Source organism: Corvus hawaiiensis, chromosome 1 (genome assembly GCF_020740725.1).
Source record: "Corvus hawaiiensis isolate bCorHaw1 chromosome 1, bCorHaw1.pri.cur, whole genome shotgun sequence".
Taxonomy (NCBI): Eukaryota; Metazoa; Chordata; class Aves; order Passeriformes; family Corvidae; genus Corvus; species Corvus hawaiiensis.
Genome location: NC_063213.1, coordinates 64,866,428 through 64,886,187, shown reverse-complemented (window position 1 = coordinate 64,886,187; position 19,760 = coordinate 64,866,428). Strand labels below are relative to the sequence as shown.

At 41.6% G+C, this 19,760-nt stretch overlaps 1 protein-coding gene across 17 annotated transcripts in view; it reads left to right on the top strand.

Moving 5' to 3' along the window:
- ATXN1 (ataxin 1) overlaps nt 1-19,760 on the top strand; it is a 343,650-nt gene that overhangs the window by 213,327 nt on the left and 110,563 nt on the right. Inside the window, exon 7 of one of the 17 annotated variants that reach the window (XM_048308474.1) lies at nt 18,292-18,395. The exons of the other annotated variants lie outside the window; for them this stretch is intronic. The gene's annotated coding sequence lies outside the window, so the exon portion shown is untranslated. The remainder of the gene's footprint in view (nt 1-18,291; nt 18,396-19,760) is intronic. 17 annotated transcript variants of the gene reach the window in all.

The window sequence follows — 19,760 nt, the reverse complement described above, 5'->3', positions numbered from 1 at the left end:
AGTCTTCAAAAATCAATGAAAAGCAGAAAGAAAGTAATAGTGGAAAGCAGAAAAAACAAGGACCAAGAAAGTTTGTCTGATATCTTTCCAATTAAAAAACTCAAACTATTCAGTACACACAAAAGTGTGGTAAGCCTGATCTCTGGAAAAAGTTACTTGTAATTTCTGCTAGGAATGTTTTTACTCTGCAATGTCTTTTTTTTTTTTTTTATTTAATTTTTTAAAGAACTAGGGTTTGTCAGGAATCTTACATACCAACACCAGACTTGCCATAAATTTTGTCAAGTGACATTTCTTACGTGATTTTAAAAACTAAAAATAAATGAAAAATCACCAAGTCTTTTAAGCCTTTGATGGAAATCCAGCAGCTTAAATATTGTTGAAATCCAGTCTGTAGGGTGGGTTAACTGAATTCCCAGTGTAGTAGCACTGTTAAAGCAACTGTCTTAGATAATAAATGGCAATATGCTCTATGACTCACTTGAGGGGTCATTATTTTTGGCTGGCCTGAAAGACGGTGTTTGCTGGGCTGCAGTGAGGAAGGTGTCAGCTTGTGCCATGTATGTGATCAAAGTGACACAGTGGAAGAGCGAGGGCAAGTTTCCTTAGAGACCACTTGGGATGAAGGTTGGGGAGAGGAGATGGATTCCCTGCTGTTTCTTTGGCCTGTAACCCACAGTATTAAAATCTGTAATGAAAGTGCTGTGTGTTCCTTTCCCTTCACCATCCTACATTTTGTACTGCAACGTGGAAGCCTAGGGAGTAGTACTGCATGTGGTACTTCAGGATCTGAAGGTCTATGGAATTACATTATTGAGGGGATTAATAATCTCTGGGACACATTGTAATTTGCTTTATATTAATGAACATGCACATAAATAATGTAGTAAAGATCTAAACATAAAATGGTGAAAATCTGCAGTTTGCCTGGGTGTTCTTTTTTTTTCCACGGATGTGCTGTATCTTTTATAATCCAAAGCTTTGCATCTGAAGCACTTCTTGCTGCTGAGATGGTCTTCTCTAGCATGACCCCATGCTCTGATCCTTAGTTTGCTCAGAGCCTACCTCAGACCAGCTGCCTTGTGAGCACTGCCTGCTCCTCTCAAACCCTCGTTTTAGTTTTCATGTTCCTACGTTTTGTCAGGTGCCAGCTGGCACCGCAGCTGCGCTGGTGGCACTCAGAGGAGCCCGGGGTCACTGTGAGCTCAGCAGGGTACTGGCTGCTGCAGGGATGGCACCAGCAACCACAGGGAAGCTGGGAGGCGCTTGTCACGTTGCTCTTGAGGTGAATCCACTGCATACTCATGGAGCAACACGAAGAGACTTCTAGTTCTTCTGTATCTCTGCCAAGGAGAACATTACTACAGAGCACTGTCATTCAGCTGGAATAAAGGGAAATAAAGGACGAAAATGTTTGTAGGATTGCAGAACTGTTGACTCTTTCAAACTCCTACAAAAGTAAATGATTGAACAAGTCTACAGCTTGGGTTCAGCTGTGGATGTGCAGCTCAAGCTGTAATTTTCTATTCCGAGATAAACTCTAGTTATTATTTAATGAAATAGAAAGTCAAGGCTTTAAATTGCAAGCAATTCAGATGTTGTTCTTCCACAAGATTGTGTAGCATTTTTTGTTTTGTTTTCCGTCTTCTTGTGTCAGTATCTAAAAGTTTACCGTGATAAGTCCAAGTGGCAGAGAACATGGTTTGTTCTGGCACGAAGAGAAGGCCAGGCAGTGTTTATCCAGGTTCAGAAAGCCTGAAAGAAGGAGAGAAGTGAGTCAGACTGATGAGTTTGGAACAATTTCTGACTGATGCTTGTAGTGCCGTTTGCATCCATGCTTTCAATGTCTGTGTAATGCATTACAATGGTGAGTCTTAAAACCCCAACAAATTCTGTTCCCCTTAGTACACACAAACTGCCCTAGAATTTTCCTTGTTATCTGTTTTTGGATCCTATTTTGTTGGCAGCATGGTACAAGCTATAGCTGGCACCCGCATGATGCAGTGCTAGGCTTTGTGTAAAAATACACTAGAGTGTATGTGGGCAGGGCCATAGCCTCTGCAGTTGCTCTATTTGTAGCACGGCTCCTTCATCTTTTGCATGTTTCTGTATGTGATATTTGGGCAGATTTTAACAAACCTGGCTTAGGGTCTGAAATAACAACCAGCATCGTACCAAAGCACTTAGCGTATTATGAAAGGAACATGCTTATACAGCATTTATTATGTATTTATAGCTAGCCCTTTAGACTGATGTAAGGAAGAGATATTCTGAAAGTATTTGAAATATCTACAGATTTTTATTTTTATGTTTCAAAATGCAGTGCTTAGAAATCTCACCATGAAAGCCTATATTGATAAAAACAGCTTCCCCCTTGGTTTCTGGGGATACTTGTGACTTGAAGGCCATTATGATCAGTTGCTTTTACACTGTGTTGTTGTTGGACCACAATGAAACAGTCCATGGATATGGTATGTTCATCAGGATCTGGTGCAGAGAGTCTACCCTTTGTAACGGCATGGTTTTTTAGGGAAGACAGATTAAGTGTTTCACTAGATAGCTGAAACTCATGCAATGTCACCAAACCTCATCTTCTGCTAAAGTGGACAAAACTGTTTGAAGAAGTAACCTGGTTTTTCTCATACCTAAGCACTTGAAATATTAGGGAAAATAAAAGTGGATTTTATTCCTCTAAGTGCAAAAGAGCCGTTGGAAATACTTTTATACAGGCAAAACTTATAGATTAAAAAATGTGTAGCAAATTTATCACAAACAAGGCATGTTTATTTCCTCACTCATTTGCTTCAGAGACACTTTAAACTAGCTTGTTTTCTGAGATCATAAGTTGCAGACATTGAAGAGGAGAAAGCAGAAGACTAATAGCACTGATGGCAGAAACACCACTTAGCTGCTTATTAAATAAAAACTGTTTTGCTTCCAAGTTCTTAAGTGCTATACTTATTTAATCTGGTTTGCCCAACCTCTCTTTTTAAGTCATTTGTTCTGCTCAAAATTGCAAAGAAATTTTTTGTCAGAACACTTTGTTGGTTTAGATAATAACTTTTTTTTTTGGTTGCTTTTGTTCAACACATGAAATAAAACGTTTTCAGATGGAGGGTTGGCCCTCATTAATTGGAGTTTCAGGAAGCAGAAAATGGGAATGCTAACAGAGTATCTTCAAATAAATCATGATTAATTGCACGTAGAAATAGTCTGACTTCATTTGTGTATGCTTAACAAGCCTTTACTGACTACTACAGTTTCTGCTGTTCAAGAATAAAACTGAGAGTATGTAGCACCAGTATCTGTTTGAATATACCCCTGCGCCTGCTTTCACTGCTAGAAAGCACAAGCACTGGTTCTGCTGCATTCTGCTGTTGGCAGCTATGAAGAGCTGTCGATGAGAGCAAACTGGATCCCAAAACTGGACATCCTCTGTGTACAACATGGATACAGATCTTCTCCAGAACCAGTTAGCATCAGTCTCTTTTGACAGATGTCTTGGGGATTCTGCTTTGTTCACTTTTTTCTCCCCGCTGAGTGCCATTTTCCCTGCTTTTTCTTTTAAAAAAGGCCTTTTCCAGTCCCCTACCCATTGCACAAAGGTTTTCACAGCATTATTTGGCCATATGTGAGTTTCTTGTTGCCATTAGAGCAGCCTGCAGGATACATCTTTCTGTGCTGTTGAACTTGGTTGTAATATTTCTGTCTGTGCCCTGCCACACTTCGGACTTTGGAGGCCCAGCCATTTTGCAAGGCAAATTTCTTTTCCTGCTCACTGCTACTAGTCTGCAATTCTGGTTTGCCCAAGGTCCTTCTTTCAAAAGTCACTCTTGCCATGTTCACAAGTGGAAGATGCTCATTTGATGGGGAGGGGGAGGATAAAGGGTTAAAAGAGTAATTTTCATGCTCAAAGCTGCTATCATTGAAGTGGTGCAACACACTTGCTGTATCAGCCATCAGTTAAGCTGCTACACCACTTTACTGTTCATCAGCTTCATCAGTGTGTTCAGCATTTCGTGATGAAGGTTATCCAGGGAGAGGAGATTGCAATTTGTGGAGATGCAGTCATGTGAAAGTGGTGGCCAGAGGAGCCCAACTCCCCAGCCTCAATAGAAAATGCATCCACAGAGAACAGTTCCCCTGGCCCTGATATATAGCATTTATCTTCAACCTAGGTTAAGTCAGAAAGCACAGCTGCCTTCTGTTGCTTTGGTTTTATAAATTTGATCTGTGCCTTTGATGATATTTTTCATGTCTTTCCTTCTAAAGGAGGTAAAGGCAAAGACAATGCTTTGATCTGTGATCAGTTCCATGGATTCCTATAAAGGTTTTTTGAGTTTTTGGTACTAGGAAAAAACAAATCTCAAGGCCTGTTTTTAAAAACAGATTATCAGCAGAGGGAAGGCGCAGTGGGATGGTTACCAGCGTTGGGAGGATAAATAGGAAAGCTGAGTAACATGGGAAGGAGCTACAGGTTGAGGCTTGGGTTGGGAAGATAACTGTAGATGGGAGCTGGAGCATCAGTGAAGTGTGTACAAGGTAACTGAAAATGTCAGATAGGAAAGAGTGAGAGGGGAGAGAGTGGAAAGCAAGTGTATTGGAGGATGCTGGCACTGGATTTGAGAAGCAGGAGTCTCTGTTGTTGTATATAATACTTCAGCAGTATAAAAGACTGGAGTTTATTCTTGTTGATGTGCTAATAAGAGCTCTGGGGGTTATATCTTACCTCTCTGGAAACTGAGTAGCTGCATAGTGAAGAGATCTGCCACAGCAGACATAAACCAGTTGTTGGAAAGGTCTCACCTTCAGTCCGTTTTGTGCAGTCAAGGGACTTGTAAAGCAGTGTGAGCATTCAGAGTTGTATGCAATTCCTGTTCTAACCCTTGTCCTATGCTATTCTTTTGAGTTTTCTTAAGCTTAACTAGCTAATGCTCCAGTGGCAAAATACAAATACTATCATCCATGTTGCTAGGAAAAATGATGGTATTTTTAAGTGTGTTCATGGGAATCCAGAGGTGAGGTGCTTCAGGATAAAGGTTTAATTCTCAGTTTATTCCCCCTCAGTTGTGCTCATGCAGATTGCCTTTCAGTAACAGAAGAAATAATCATCAGTTTTTTCACTCTTTCCTGCATTTTTTCTTGAATTAGCTATTGGCTACCTAGAAACACATTTTGGGAGGAAAAGATTATTTTTCTTGGAATTTCTTGTGATGTCTGAGACTAAGGTATCTCACTAGTAATTAAGAATTAGATTTCTTTTTCATAACCATATTGTACTTCTTTTTGTGCCATATATACATCCCTTCCCAACCTTTATCATCTAGCAACTTTTCATGCATTCAAGCTTAATTTAATATTAGTTGCATGCTTTTATATAGTAATTCTAATCTTAGTTTTTTTCAAAAGGGCAAATTACAGAAACAACTTTTGTGAGATACAAGCTCCTAGATGATGATACCAATTTGCTTTTCACAGTTAGGCACAATAAATTACTTTTCATTGCAGGTGAAATGAGCTGCACTGACGTGTTTCTTCTTCCACAGAATGCAGTTGGGTTCTGGGACAGGGATGAAGAGCTAGCAGTCATAATACTGAAGGAGCATTTAAGTTTTTATTTAAATTCATAGTTATCTGCTTGATAAGCTACATGGAAAGCTGTACGGAAAAGTTATTTTCCTATTGTCTTTTAATTTCCTATTACCTGTAAGGAATTTGCACTTAACTTTGTGATGAACCTAGAATCCTACAGACACTGCTTTTTCAAAAATTCCTAATGTGAAAAAAAGAGTGTTTCTGTATAGGAAACAAGGAAAAGAAATCTCTTGAGTCAACTACATTTTTGATAAAGTAGATTATATTTTTTTATGGCCTGATTCAGTATTAGATTATTGCAGTCTCATTCCATCTTAATTTCATCCATCAGCAGAGTTATTTCAGCATACATATGGTACAACGGATGTCAGAATTAGCCTCTCTGTGTGTAATTATCCTTTAGTCTGCAAGGATAAGAAGTACCTTCTAGAGGCCAGCAGTACTGCCCTGTTAAATCTGCTGCAAATGTGATCTGAGGCTTTGAATACTGAACTTCAAGTACTTTAAACAAAACTTTGAAAGTATTTTTTTTTTTTTACTGCAAATACACCAAGGATCTGTTGCAAGAGAAAGGGTCTAATGCCCTTAGCCTGTAATGAGCCCCACAGAGGCAAATCTTGCCTCTCTATTTACTCCAAAGCGAGGGAGTTTGCCTGCCTCTTGGTGAGAGATATATGAGTAGGCCCTATCAGAAAAACACAGTTATTAACTACCTTGCCCTAACCTGAAATAAAACCTTCTTCTTTAAGGTGAGTATGCTGTGCTCTCTTCTCTGATGTCATGCTTTTACTGACTTCTTGTGTTAAAGACAACCATGCTGTGTCTCTGTATTTATAGGGAGGAGACAGAGTGATAGGCACTAAATATCCACTGTGTGTATCTGACAGTAGAAGACAGAGAAGGTTGTCTGTCTGTCAGGCAGCCTACATTCTGCAAAATCAAGTGTTTGAAAAGCCAGCATTTTAAATGGCCAAGTCAGTTTTTGCCCTTACAGGTGCTACAGGACATGTAGCTGCAGTGTATATATTTACAAGATTCAACATTTAATTCATGTTTTAGAAACCTCATATTATTTTCCTGCTGGTGCTAGTATTGTCTGTGTTTTACAACTGTATCTGTTAAGGTCAGAGCTATCAAATCTGGTTAGTCCCAGCCTGATTTTCAGAGCACGCAAGTCTCCTGCAACCCTCCACTTCATTTGAATGGGCCTCTGGGCGCACACAGCAGTACTGTGAAGGAGGCCAGCTATGTAGGTCCCAAAATACGGATTGGTACCTAATTTAGTGTATCCAGGGGTGAAAATGTTGGCTTAGTATTCTCTCTCCCTGGGACTCATACTCCGTGTATTGCTTCTTGTATTTGAGATGGGAGCTGTCATTCACTGTAAGCCAAGTAGGTCAGTGCCTGTAGGTATGGCTGTATTTTATACATCCACCCCCATGGGTGCGTGACCACCCTCTGTTGAATCTTACTCTAGGTACTTTGTTGAAACATTTTAGAGGGGTTCTGCTCAGGTTACCCTGGTCCTGAGGGCTGCTTGAGCCCTGGATGAGCAAAGTGAGCAAAGCAAGCTCCTCCTCTTGATCAGGTTCCTGTAAAGGAGATGGAGGGAGTTGCCCCTTCTTGAAGACTTGAGCCAGAAGAGGCATAGTGGCAAAAGCAGCCAGAAGACAAACTGTGAGTTCAAACTGCATATAAATCTCTACCCTAAGCTGATTTGTGGTTTGGTCCAGCTGTCCTCTCTTCCCTGAGCCTCTTCCACTCAACTTCACTCTTAGCTTGATCATTTTTATCCACTTTCTGTGGGCCTTCCTTCATGCTCCTTTCATTCAGCTGGTCTCTTCCTCACAGAATGCAGAACCCCACGTTTCACTTCCAAACCACCTGCAGGGGGGCAGAACACCTAAGCATGCACACATCTTCCACTGAGACACAGGAGCTTGCTGCTTGCTTGCTCCAGGTCTCTTTCAAGGCAGAGGGAACTAAAATAGCTTAAAACACTTATTGCTGTTGAAGATGAACATGTGACTGCCTCAAACTGCATCGCCACTAAAGGCTTAAAAATAACGTGGTCTGCTGCCATCTGCTTACACATCTTTCCTCCACCCTCCATTGCTCTTGTCACTTCAGGCTGCTGTAAGCTCTTCAAAGCAAAGACAATCTTCTCTGCCTTTGCAAAAGGCATGTCACTGTGGCACCTTCCCTACCCCATCTTTGCTTAGCTCCCAGCTTGCACTGTACTACAAATGAGAGGGTTGATATTTTTATAATTTAGTCTTAATGGGGATGTGGATTGAAGCAAACAGGAGTTTCATTTTGTGGTATCTGCCCGGTTGTAACTCATCCCTAACATGAATTTGTTGGTCACACTAAGATCTCAGGTATTGATCAATGATGTAATTACCATCCTATAGTAGGACAGATGATGTAATTCTTACCCAGTTACTGAAGACAATGACCTTGAGACAAATCAGATGGCTGAGTAGCATAGATGGTTCACTGATTATAAAATGCTCTTGTTTTAAAACTAAACTGTCATCTGTTAATTATTGGGGAGGAACAACTACAACAAAATGCCAGCATGTCACAAAAAGATACAGCATATCTTGATTTTTACCAGCATATTTCTGTTCTGACAGGTGACTTTTGATGGTTTTGTTGCTTTTTTTTGCTTTGGCTGTCATTTCAGTTTACATTAAGATAGCATAAAACCTGACTTCTGTGAGCCGAAGGAAAAGAAGAAGTAAAGGTTTATGTGATAGGAGAAATTCTGGTAGATGGTAGGAGGATATATGGTGAAGTTTTGCCAATGGGAAAGCCTAGTTCCTCCCTGCCCAAGTAGAGATGGCTTAAATATACATCTGAGTAAGAGGTAGCATCACTTTTCATTTGAATACTTAATAAAAGAGAAAAGTGACAAGCACTGACCACCAGCTGTTGCATCTAGATAAACAGTGGGCAAAACTCAAGAAAGTCACAAAGATAAAAGAAATAAAACCACTTGCTATGGTTGTTAATAACATGATAGGGAGAAAGACATATGAAAGACATATGACATCTCTCAGTGAAAAGAGGTTCTGAGAGACCCCAGTACAAGCATAAGAAACATTCAGTTATGAGAAGCATGGATCCTAAGAAGAAAAAACATGTTTGAAAAGACAAATGGTTGAAGAGCTATTTTTGGTTCTACTGTTGGTATTTTCTTCTTAACGACTAATGTTCTTCTGGCCTAACATTTGCTGTTTTGTGTCAGAATTTTTTTTTATTCTTTTGTTCCTCTCTTCTTAGTCAACTGGCACATTTGCAAGATAAGTATTAAACTGAAGAACTTACCAAAGACAACTTCTCAAGCAGATCATTACTAAAAGTAGTGGAAGAAATTTGCATGGATTTGTGACCTAATAAAGAAGACTATAAAAGAGTGATCTGACTAATTAATTACTGCAATGAATTGATCTTAGGAAGTAATAGAGGCATAGCTCAATCAGAATCTCTATCTTCCCCTTTTCTCTGAGCCAGACTTTTCTCTGGTAGCTTGTGTTTGAAACTAATGAATATTATGGGCAAGAATGTAGTTTTGAGTTCTATGAGCATGTACTTTCTATTGTTGAAATACACTTCCCTGTTCTATAGACTTTTCAGGTCTTCTGTTTTCCCACAGTATTTGCTTAATATAGCATTGTCGAATGTCTAGGGGACTCCTAATGTGTAAGATCTTACAGTCTGCTAAAAGCAGTTAAGATGTCTAGTTCTTTATGTTTAAAGGACCTTGTGCTTGAAAATCCTTCATACTGTGTCTTAGTGAGAATTTCACATTTCAGAGGGATGAAATAAGAACTCTGATGGATGTGGTCCCTTCAGTAGTATTTCTTTTCTAAATGGGCAATAAATCTAGATGTGGATAGTTGAAATTGTGAGAAAGTCATGAAAAGGAGGAAATTACTTTAATTCTGTAATGCCAAAGGAACCAGAAAACCTCTCATTCACACTCTGCCTCAGGGATTAAGCATGGGTCTTCATTTTTTAGCAAGCTTCTGTAGAGGGGTGCAACCACTTCAAAGATTAAGTTTCTTTGGCAGGCAGAGGTTCCAGTTGCGTGGGGAACCCTTCTTCACTGATCCGTGAGACCAGCTGCTGAGTGTTCTGCTCTCCTCTATGGTTTCATTACCACAGCTTTGCATGAGGTGGGCAACTGCCCTCACTCATGTTTAGAATAACAGAATCGTTACTGTTGGAAAGGAACTTTAAAATAATTGAGTCCAACTGTTAACCTAACCTACTCCACCACTAAACCATGTTCTTAAGTGCCACATCTGCATGTTTTTTAAATACCTCTGGGGATGGTGACTCAACCACTTCCCTAGGCAGACTGCTCCCATGCTTGGTAACTCTTTCCATGAAGAAATTTTTCCTAATATCCAATCTGAACCTCCCCTGGCACAGCTTGATGTCTTTTCCTTGTCCTGTCACTTGTTATCTGGGAGAAGAGGTCAGCCCCCACCTGGCTACAGCCTCCTTTCAGGCAGTTGTAGAGAGTGATAAGGTCCCCGCTGAGCCTCCTTTTCTCCAGGCTAAACAATTCCACCTTCCTCGGTCTCATCAGACTTGAGCTCCAGACCCTTCCCCAGCTCTGTTTCCATTCTCTGGACACTCTCCGGCACCTCCATGTCTTTCTTGGAGTAAGGAGCCCAAAACCGAACACAGGGTTTGAGGTGTGGCCTCACCAGGGCTGAGTCCACAGGGACAATCACTGCCCTGGTCCTGCTGGCCACACTATTTCTGATACAGGCCAGGATGCCATTGGGTTTATTGGCCACCAGGGCACACCTGGGCACACACTGGCCGTTGTTCAGCCAGCTGCTGGCCAGCACACCCAGGTCCTTTTCCGCTAGGCAGCTTTCCAGCCACTCTGTCCCAGGCCAGTCACATTGCATGGGGTTATTGTGACCCAAGTGCAGGATCTGGCACTTTGCTTGTTGAACCTTTTAAAACCGGCCTCAGCCCATTGATTCAGCCTGTCCAGATCGCTCTGCAGAGGCTTTCTACCCTCCAGCAGATTGATACTCCCACCCAACTTGGTGTTGTCTACAAACTGACTGAGGGTGCACTCAGTCCCCTTGTCCAGATCATTGACAAAGACATTACACAGAACTGGCCCCAATAGATGAACCATTATCATCCTTGTTGTTCGGTTCCACTTGGATATTCCTATTCCAAGTGGAATTGGAATATAGCCCTATTCCAGTTATGCCAGGGCACCTGGGAAGGTGGGGCAGTCACATAGGGAATGCGCGTGCTGTGCCAGGCAGGAGCTTGTCACCACTGCCCCCTGTCCCTTATGTCACTGTGTTCAGCCAGGCAGAGAGAGGAGAGGGAATCTTCTGTATCATGTATCCTGACTGCCTGCTGGGCCTGTCCCAGGGAAGGTAGGTAGGGTGGAGTTTCAGTATTCTATCTCTCTTGCTGATGGTCCTCAAACTACTCCTCCTTGAGCTCTCTCACTAAGTGGAGGAGTTCCTCTACCTGGGCACACCTCCTACAGCTGTTCTCACTGCTGCTGGCTGCTACTGGCATAATTTTGCAGATGAGGTACAGAAAGGCTGAAGGACAGGCTCATAAGAGAGCAGTGATGCTGAGGGTTGATTTCATAAACTTGCCAAATAATTTGCAACTGTTTTATCCTGTAGGTCACCCTTCTGCTTGCATCCTGTTCTCATTGTTTTCAATTTTGCTCTTTCATTCTTTTGTCATTGATTTGCTCTCTCTGCTCCCATTTTTTCAGTGTGGTCACAGCTCAGTTACCTCAGCTAACTCGCATCTTTGACTTGGAGCCTTTGTGCATTCAGAGACAGTGGCACATCACTGAACACTTTCTCCCTCTATAGTACTGCTTCAGAGAGTGAAATTTACCCTGAGGCTCTAGAGCAGACTTCAGTCTGTGTATCAGCCCCTAAAGTCCAACTGTTTAAGCTGCAGCGCACCCCCTGCATTTTGCTCCTGCACTTAGTTGTTGTTTCAAAACAAAATGAAGTGACAGTGCTTGTCCATGAAGCTTTCACTTGACGCAAATTCCTTTTTATTTTCTCATTTCTCTGTCAGCTACTGTCTTGCCCTCCAAGTTTAGATAGCAGTTGTCAGGAGATTTAGACCTTCAGACGACTCTTTATGTTAACTATTTTTCTCTTTTCTCTCTCTTTGCCGGCTAGGTTGTCTAAAAAAACCACAAACATCTAGCAAAGTCATGGGTAATAAATCAAGCCATTTGTCCCAAATCTCTCTCCTCTCTACAGCTTTTAAAAGCTGTTTTACAGCATGGAAGTGAAGGTTAAATCCTGGGCTGTTTTTCCTGCACAGGGAGTTTGTACATGGCTCTTCTCACCTGTGTTCTGTGTATTAGTAGAGACCTTCTTCTTCTTGTTCAAGGTTTTCCACATGATCTGGGAGAGGGGAAGATCCCAGACCTCTACTGTATTGCATCCAGTGTGATCTCAAGCTCAAGGATGCTTTTTCCAGATGCTCACACACCCTTGCTCCAGGAAACCTCCCTTTTCTTTAGAGCCCTTTGCTCCCCTGTGAGTGTTCCAGACATGCTGGGTAGACTGGCCCTGGAGCTGTCCTGTTCCAAACTTACTGATGTTTTAGGGTGTCTGTTGTGGCAGGTCTGTAACCATCTGAACCTTAAATAATTGTGGTTCCTTAGATACTGGGAGGGACTTTCTTATCTGATGTAAGTTGCTATAGCTCTTCAACCTAGAAAAACTGTAGGTTTGCACCAAATTATGGTGATGGAAATCTTCCTCACACCCCTTGGTAGACCACGTTTTTCATGTTGCAGCTGGGGAACTGGGTCTCTGAAATCAAAGCATGTATCCTCTGCTTCCTAACATTCTTCTTCATAAAACTGTGAAGAGGTCTGGACACAGTCCAGTTAATTCTGGTTTATTTTCTTGCCCTGAATTTCTTCACTAGTGAGTGAATTTTTTTCCACATCTGTTCACTGCTCTGCTAGCCAAAGTAGAACATTACGGGGACTTGTTGCGTAGTCCACAGAGTGATGAATTGTAAGGATGAGAGATCTGTATATCTGATTTTCCTGGAAGACTCAAAGGAAAATCAGGATGATTTTTAAAACATGGAGATTAAGTTGTTACTGCCTACCTGCCTCAACCTCTGATTTCAGTGCCTGACACTAAGGGATGTGGATGTTATTAGATTGGGTATCCAAAACTCATGTGAGTCAGAATTAACTCCTGTATGCTCCATGAAATAAAAATCAGGCTGTACACATCTCTGTCTTGTCTTGTGATCTGAGCAGTTACACATTTTCAGAAAATAAGCATGTATTTGGATGTGATATGCTGCTCCTTGCAGCAGTTCTGCTTGAAAGTGAGAGAATTTGGCTGAACCCTTTGCTCAGCCTGGCACTCACACCAGGTTGCAGCTACATTCTCTTGTATCGTATTACTCTTTCTCTAGTCAAGATAAATTCACCAGGAGGAAGGGAGCTCTCCAGCCAGAGCACTCACCATGAGAGTAGTAGAACATTCTGGCTTAGTTTCATTTCATCTCCACTTGGAAGAAGGTTTCAATTTTCCTTGCCTAACTCTTTAGGTTTGCCATGAAAGCCTGATACTGATACCTGCATTTTGGTTTTTCCCCATATATATTTACCTGTTCAGAGGAAAAAAAGTTCACCTTGATCCACATAATAGACCTATGTAGTAGGTGAATGCAGAAGACAAGACAGTGATGTTCGCAAAGCTTGGTTTTTTTTGATTCAGAGAGGTGAGAGCCAGGAAGTCCAACTTAATACAGAAGTCAGCGACTTAGAGCTCTGTCTGTATGGGATAAAAAAAGCCAGCCAGGCTTTCTTTATGCTACAGCTCTTATCATGGTTATGAAGATATGGCAGTAATGCTTCAGACTCTCCCAGTGTAGATGTAGTTTATTATGGGCAGTAAAAGTCAGGTGTTTCTATACTTACTGCTGGAAATATGTGGGGTTTGTGGTGTGTGAACAGGACAGAGTTTGTGTCATACAGTGTGATGGGGTTAGATCCCTGACTTTTATCTTAGGAGGTTTTCAGAAAGACTCAGCAGTAAGTCCCTTTGAAGACCTGTTCCCAGCTCCCTGGTTTCCAGTGGAGCACCTGAGAGATCAGCCCATCTGTAGCTTCACTCCACTCCTGTATTTGGGGGCTGCCTGCCTGCTGCTCTTTAAGACTCTTCTGTTTTTTAAATCACCCCTGCAAACCTGTGCTTAGCCTCTCATTTTGGGGAGGAGAGTAAGGAGGAAGCACCAAGGCCTGCAAGTCAAGTTTGTCTTTACAAGAAGGTCTCATCCAATAAAGGGAAAGATCCCATCTAAGTGGGACCTATTTTGCAGGGGTTTTTTCTTCCTCTGATCGTACATCTTAAAATCTGAGACGTTTAGCATCAGTGTTGAAAAGATGCTCTGCAAAGCCCAGATCTGTAACGTTTCATGGTAGAATCCACCTGCCTGCCTCTCTTTCAGTAAAATTATAAAGTTAGACTTCTTGCCTCTATTTCAAAAGAGTTACTCAAGGAGACAGTGACTTTACAGCTCCTCTCTGTCATGCCATAAAACTGGGTGGTAGTCATCTTTGAGGAAAAAACATTTCATACCCTATTGCTCTTTCCTTGTGAGGCTCAGCAGCTGTGGTGGTTCCCTTTGCAGAGGGTTCAGGAGTGTAGCTGGCACCCTCGAAAATGAAAAACACTTGAGTCATTTGCATAGTGGATCAGAATCCAGCCCACCTGGCTGCCAGAGCAAAAAACCACAAACTTTCACATTTGAGTCATCTGCTGAAAAGCTACGTATTTTTATGAAGAAAGAACTAAATGTTTGGTTTAAAGTAATTTTATTTGCTTTCTTGTAGCCAAGTCACCTGACTCTTAGATGGTGAAGGTTATTTATCAACAAGATTTTCTTGCCATCTTTCTTTGTCTGCTGAACTACAGTGATCATAGATTGACCTTGCTTTCAGACATAAGAACAGTTGTTGGATTCAAGTGTTAATATCAGTGTTTGTGTCTATAGAAACCAATCAACGTTTCCTCCTAATTTTTGTAAATAGCCTGTGACCATGACACTTAGATTTCCTGTCTCTTGCATATCTGAATCAAAAATTCACTGCACACACTGATGTCTTCTGTGTTAGCTATCTATTGCCTCACTAATAGGCATCTTTATTATAGTCTGTAGTTCTCCTGTTGAGGTAAGTCCAGACATCATTGGAGCCTATAATCTTTCATTTTTATTCTACATCATGGATTTGTTTGAGGGACTTTCTCAGCAATAGCTGTAGGAAATTGCAAGTAACATAAGAAAAGCAGGTTGAACTGCCTACCGTCAGCATTTGCACAACATTCAGGATTTTTCCAGGATAACCTTTTAAAATTACTTTTTTCCAAAAGCAGTGGCAGTTTAGTGATGATTTTTCTTTCTTTTTACATTTCAGCATGAATGATTCAGGTTGTCTTGAGAACAAGATACAAAACTCTGCATTTTTGTACCTTTTTAAAAAATAGGTCAGCTGTTTCATTTGAGTACCTGTGTAGCACCGTCACATTTGGGGATGAGTGTTTGAAATCTGGCTGTAGAGTTGCCCCAATATTAGGGATTTGCCTTCTCATCTGCAGCAAAACTTGTCCATAATCAGTCAGTATATAAACTCTGAGATCTCTCATTTTGTTCCCACACAGCAGGAGCTCGTTCAGTAGCACTGAGTATGCTGTATTTTAAAGCTGAAGAACTTTCTTTGATATTTCTGCTTTGGTCTCCTGAGGAGTGCTTTGGTCCTAGGCATATAGGAGGCAAAAGAAAGGAGATTGTCCTCCCATGTTTTCATCAAAGCTGTTGTTTGCCCAGACAGGGTGCAGCAGAAGGAAAGGATGGAAAGAGAACACAAGCTGTGGAGGATGTGCTCAGGAGTAGTACTGAGGAACATGGGACTGAACCAGGAGATGGAGGGGCAGTTAAGACTAAAAGCACCAAGTGTGGGGATAACATTTTGGAGCTGGTGTGACTGTCAGGGATGGACTGTGTGATGCGATCGGGATTAAGATGAGAAACTGGGAGGAAACTGGTGTAAAGAGTCTGAGGATGGAAGCAGCAGAACTGAAGCCACAGAAAAGGGAAATCTCTGTTCTGTACATTGGTATGGATTTTGTGATTATCTGAGGGTGCATTTGGATGCTGCTTGTCCTGTCTGGTGTGAAGATACAGGATCATTTCACCTATGGTTTGTAGTCCAAGTGCTCGATGCAGCCTCATAGGCCTACTGAGACAGCAGACTGACTCATGAAATCCTGTCCCTCTGCATCAGTGCAAAAACCCTGGTGTGCAAATGCACAGTTTAGCTTAAACCACTGCAAAGTCTGTTCAAAATGTCTAAGTTCACACTTGAAGTGGATGAGCAGCATTCATACAATTTGTTTGAGCAGCTCGGTGGTGGAGAAGCAATCTCCATCAAGAGCATACAAGCGTCTTGCTGGCAATAGTACCTCATGTGAATGCATCTCTTTCCACCTGCTCCTACACCTTAATCTTGCTGTCCCTGTGCCTGTGCTGTCAGCATGAATCTGTGAATGCAAACTGGGTGTTTTAACACTACAGCTTTGGTTCACGTGAGATCCTTGACAGCTTGCAGTTACCTCTGTTCCTCCAATAGAAGAGGACTGTTTTCATTTAAAAGTTTCGGCCCTGGTAAATGACTTTGACCAGCGTAGATGCCCTCTTTTGGGTCTGCCTCTGTCAGCACGAGCTTCCCACATGCTCACTGCACCTCCCCTTGGAAAGGACCCTCTTTGGTGAGTGCTTCCCAGCTGGTTGGAGGCAGAACTGGGTTAGCATAAAAGAGCCCAAAGAGTAGTTTGTAGCTGCTCCAGTTTATTTTCACCATAACGGATTACAAAACGCTTTTACACCAGACTGTTAGCACTTCTGAAGGGAGACAGTCAGCACAGGAAGAGGGGCAGCTGGTGCCGAGCACATGTGTGGGAGGAAAATCTCATCAAGCAGCATAACTGGGTTTGGAAGGGACCTTTGTCCACAGTCTCAGTCTCTCTGAGTCTCAGTTCTGTCTCTGTGATGGGGGAAAAATCCCTCCTCACTGGGGTGTTGTGAACATGTGCTAATTTTAGTAAATCAGGCAGTTAGGTAATATGGTGACAGCCAGAAAATAACCTAGAAGGAAATTGTTGTTCTGTCTTTAAAGCAAAGCGTTTAGGGCCATTTTTAATACTGAGAATGAAGCAAACTACTGAGGATTGCTTATTCAGTAATACCAGCTTTACTATACCATGAATGGCACCATTTCCTGTGGGAAAAAAATCCCTGGGTGATCGCTAAATTAAATAAAGATTAAATGTTACACAATTGGCCACATTTCTGGTATTTCCTTGCCTTTTAGCTCCTGGCTTAACATTTCTGACATGTCTGTATATGTTGTATGTGTAATGAACTATCTGTGACCAAGCTCACAGTTGCTCATACTTTTTGTCCTAAGGTGTTAAGCACTTTAAAGAGGGCTTAGAGGACACTGAAGCGTCTTACACTCTTGCCATTATGTGTCTTTAAGCACATTCCTGTCTCCAAAAGTGCTTACCTCTGGTTCTTAAAAATGATTGCAACTTTAAGTGAAGGAGATGAGAGGGGGAAATGTTCTTCTAAATCTGGTAGAAAATCACGGTTGGTCATTTTTTGCAAATCTCCCTGATAAATCACTTCTCTGAATTTGTAAGTCCTTGCTTTGTAACAGGTGAGCTAGAGGTACAAAAACCTAAAGTTATGAAGCTATAGGTGTTGTCAGAAGGAAACAGATCCAGGTTGACTCTCATAACTAGGCTTAAATAATTTTGAAAATGACACTATTTGAAATTAACTTACTTGCACAGAATTGGGTATCTTACTGTATAACAGAGGAAACAGGTACACTGATAAGTAAAAAAAAAAAAAAATACAGAATACTGGCTACTGAGTATGCATCACTCCAGCTGATTTCATTTGAGTTAGGAGGATTAACTGGGAAAACCAAACATGCAAAGTCTAAGGTGCAAAAGTAAGTTGCTGTGAAAAAATGTTCATCTTGGCAAGTTTGTTTGCCACAGAGTAAACGACACGTGAACTCCATGTGTGAGAGCAATCCCTGAGTAACTGCCCTTGGCTGCGGTCTCAGGCCAGGGTGCCTTGCTGTAAACAAGAGGTGGCTCACTGCCCTGCCTGGAAGGAGTTGCCCTCCCTCGTGTACTCGGCTGCCTGTTGGCACACGCCCTTCTGTGTGCCCAACTGCCATGTTTGTCACACTGGCTCAACACTGGCTCTGGCTTCACAAGGTCACTCCTGTCTGCAGTATGGGTAGAATTAGAACAGTGATGGGAGGTGGCTTGGGCTTTTTTTCTATCTTGAGGAGGTAAAAGATGTTGAGCCTTGTCCAAGGCAGCCTGTTTTTTGAACAGCGTTGGGGCTTTTGTTGCTGGGGCCAGGGTGTTTAATAGTTTGACTTTGCTGCTATTCTGTTTGTTTTATTCAGCCAGGGACACATCACAGATCTATTTTTTGATCAGGCAGCATTCCTGTACTATAATAATTCAGAAGCAGAATTCACACACTAGTTGTGTGAAACGCCTGTTGATTACTTCTCTACATGTGCTTCTTGCCCTTGTCTTCCCTTAGGTACAGTTTACTCTGCAAGTTGTAAACTCCATGGAGCAGGTGTTTGTACAGTGCATAGCACAGCAAGACCCAGGTTTCATCGTGGTGTCTGGACATGCTCTTATGTAAGTAAGGGTACTCTGTCTTGCTGAGCAATTAGAATAGTTCACATTAGCAGAACTTGTAGAGTTTCCTGTGTGCAGGCTGATGAGAAAAGGGATTTTTCTTTCCAGGCTGAGAGGGTCTTTGGAAATGTTCTCCAAATCACAGCGGCAGCTGGCTCTTTGGGCACTGGACAAAGACATGATTTGGAAATAGCTTCAAAGTTTAGAGATGGCCCTTCACATACTAATGCTCCCAGATGAGTTAAGTGGGGGAAGTTCACACCTCCTGTGGTGCTTTTGTTTCAGTCTGCCAAACTGCAGACTCAGCACGAGTGCAGCATGCAGGTTTTCACAGTGAGAGCTTTTGTCGCTCCCAGAAGTGCTAGAAACTTAATTGCTTTCAAAGGCAAGCATGGAATCTGGAGGACCCGGTACAACCTGCTGAAAGAACATAAATCACGAGATACTATCACGTTTCTGTGCTTGGGCTTGCATGGAGTGAGTTTGCTTTGGGAGTGAATGCCTTTGGAATACACTGGTGGTTTTTTTGTTGATTCTTAGGCATAGCAGTAATTGTTGTTGGCTTTGTTAACAGGCATCTATGTTCTGTTCTGAAATTACTGTTCATGTCTTCTAAAAAGTGTGCAGACAAAAAGAAATATTTGTTCTGCCTTTAAATCATAAAAGCATTTCTGCATTTAAATGCATTGATAGCCTTGATCAGGGTTGTTCCCAGTTGTCATCCCTTCAAATAGGTATGGAAAGAGACCTGGTCAGTTGTCATTTGGCCACTGCTTTTTATCTTTGCCTATAGACGACGCTTAAAATGCCAGTGTTTACTTGTTCCTTTTTTTTGCGCTAGTTTGCCAGCTACTTTTGTCCCTAAGCAAATGAACCATGATGGCAACTGAGAAGAAACTGCCTTTTGTAGATAAGGAGTGGAATTTTCAAATGGCCTTATATAGTATGCTTCTCTAGGTTTTAATTTCCAAAGTAGTCCTTGTGAAAACTTGTGAGCAGGTCCTTCAGTTGGTCAGGGAGGTTTTTGGCATATTTACCCACAACCCAGTTTTAAATGTAGTTTTCCTCATCTCCTTAAATAATTAGTTGATAGGCTCTCTGTTCATAGGAATACTGTTTTGGTCTATTTTGCATGGAAACTAAAGCAGGAAAAGGTTTTAAGGTAAGCCAACCAAATAATCTAGGATCTTTTGATCAGTTTCCATTAGTATTAAACCAGTAATCTGCCCTATTAGATTTTACAAAGGAAGCTCAGTGTTTAAAGAAGATAAACATGCCAATTGACATTCAATATATCTTCTCAAGTCACCAGAAGAAACCTTGTTGAACCTTGTTGGCAGAGGTGCTTTCTGCAAGGGTTTCTAA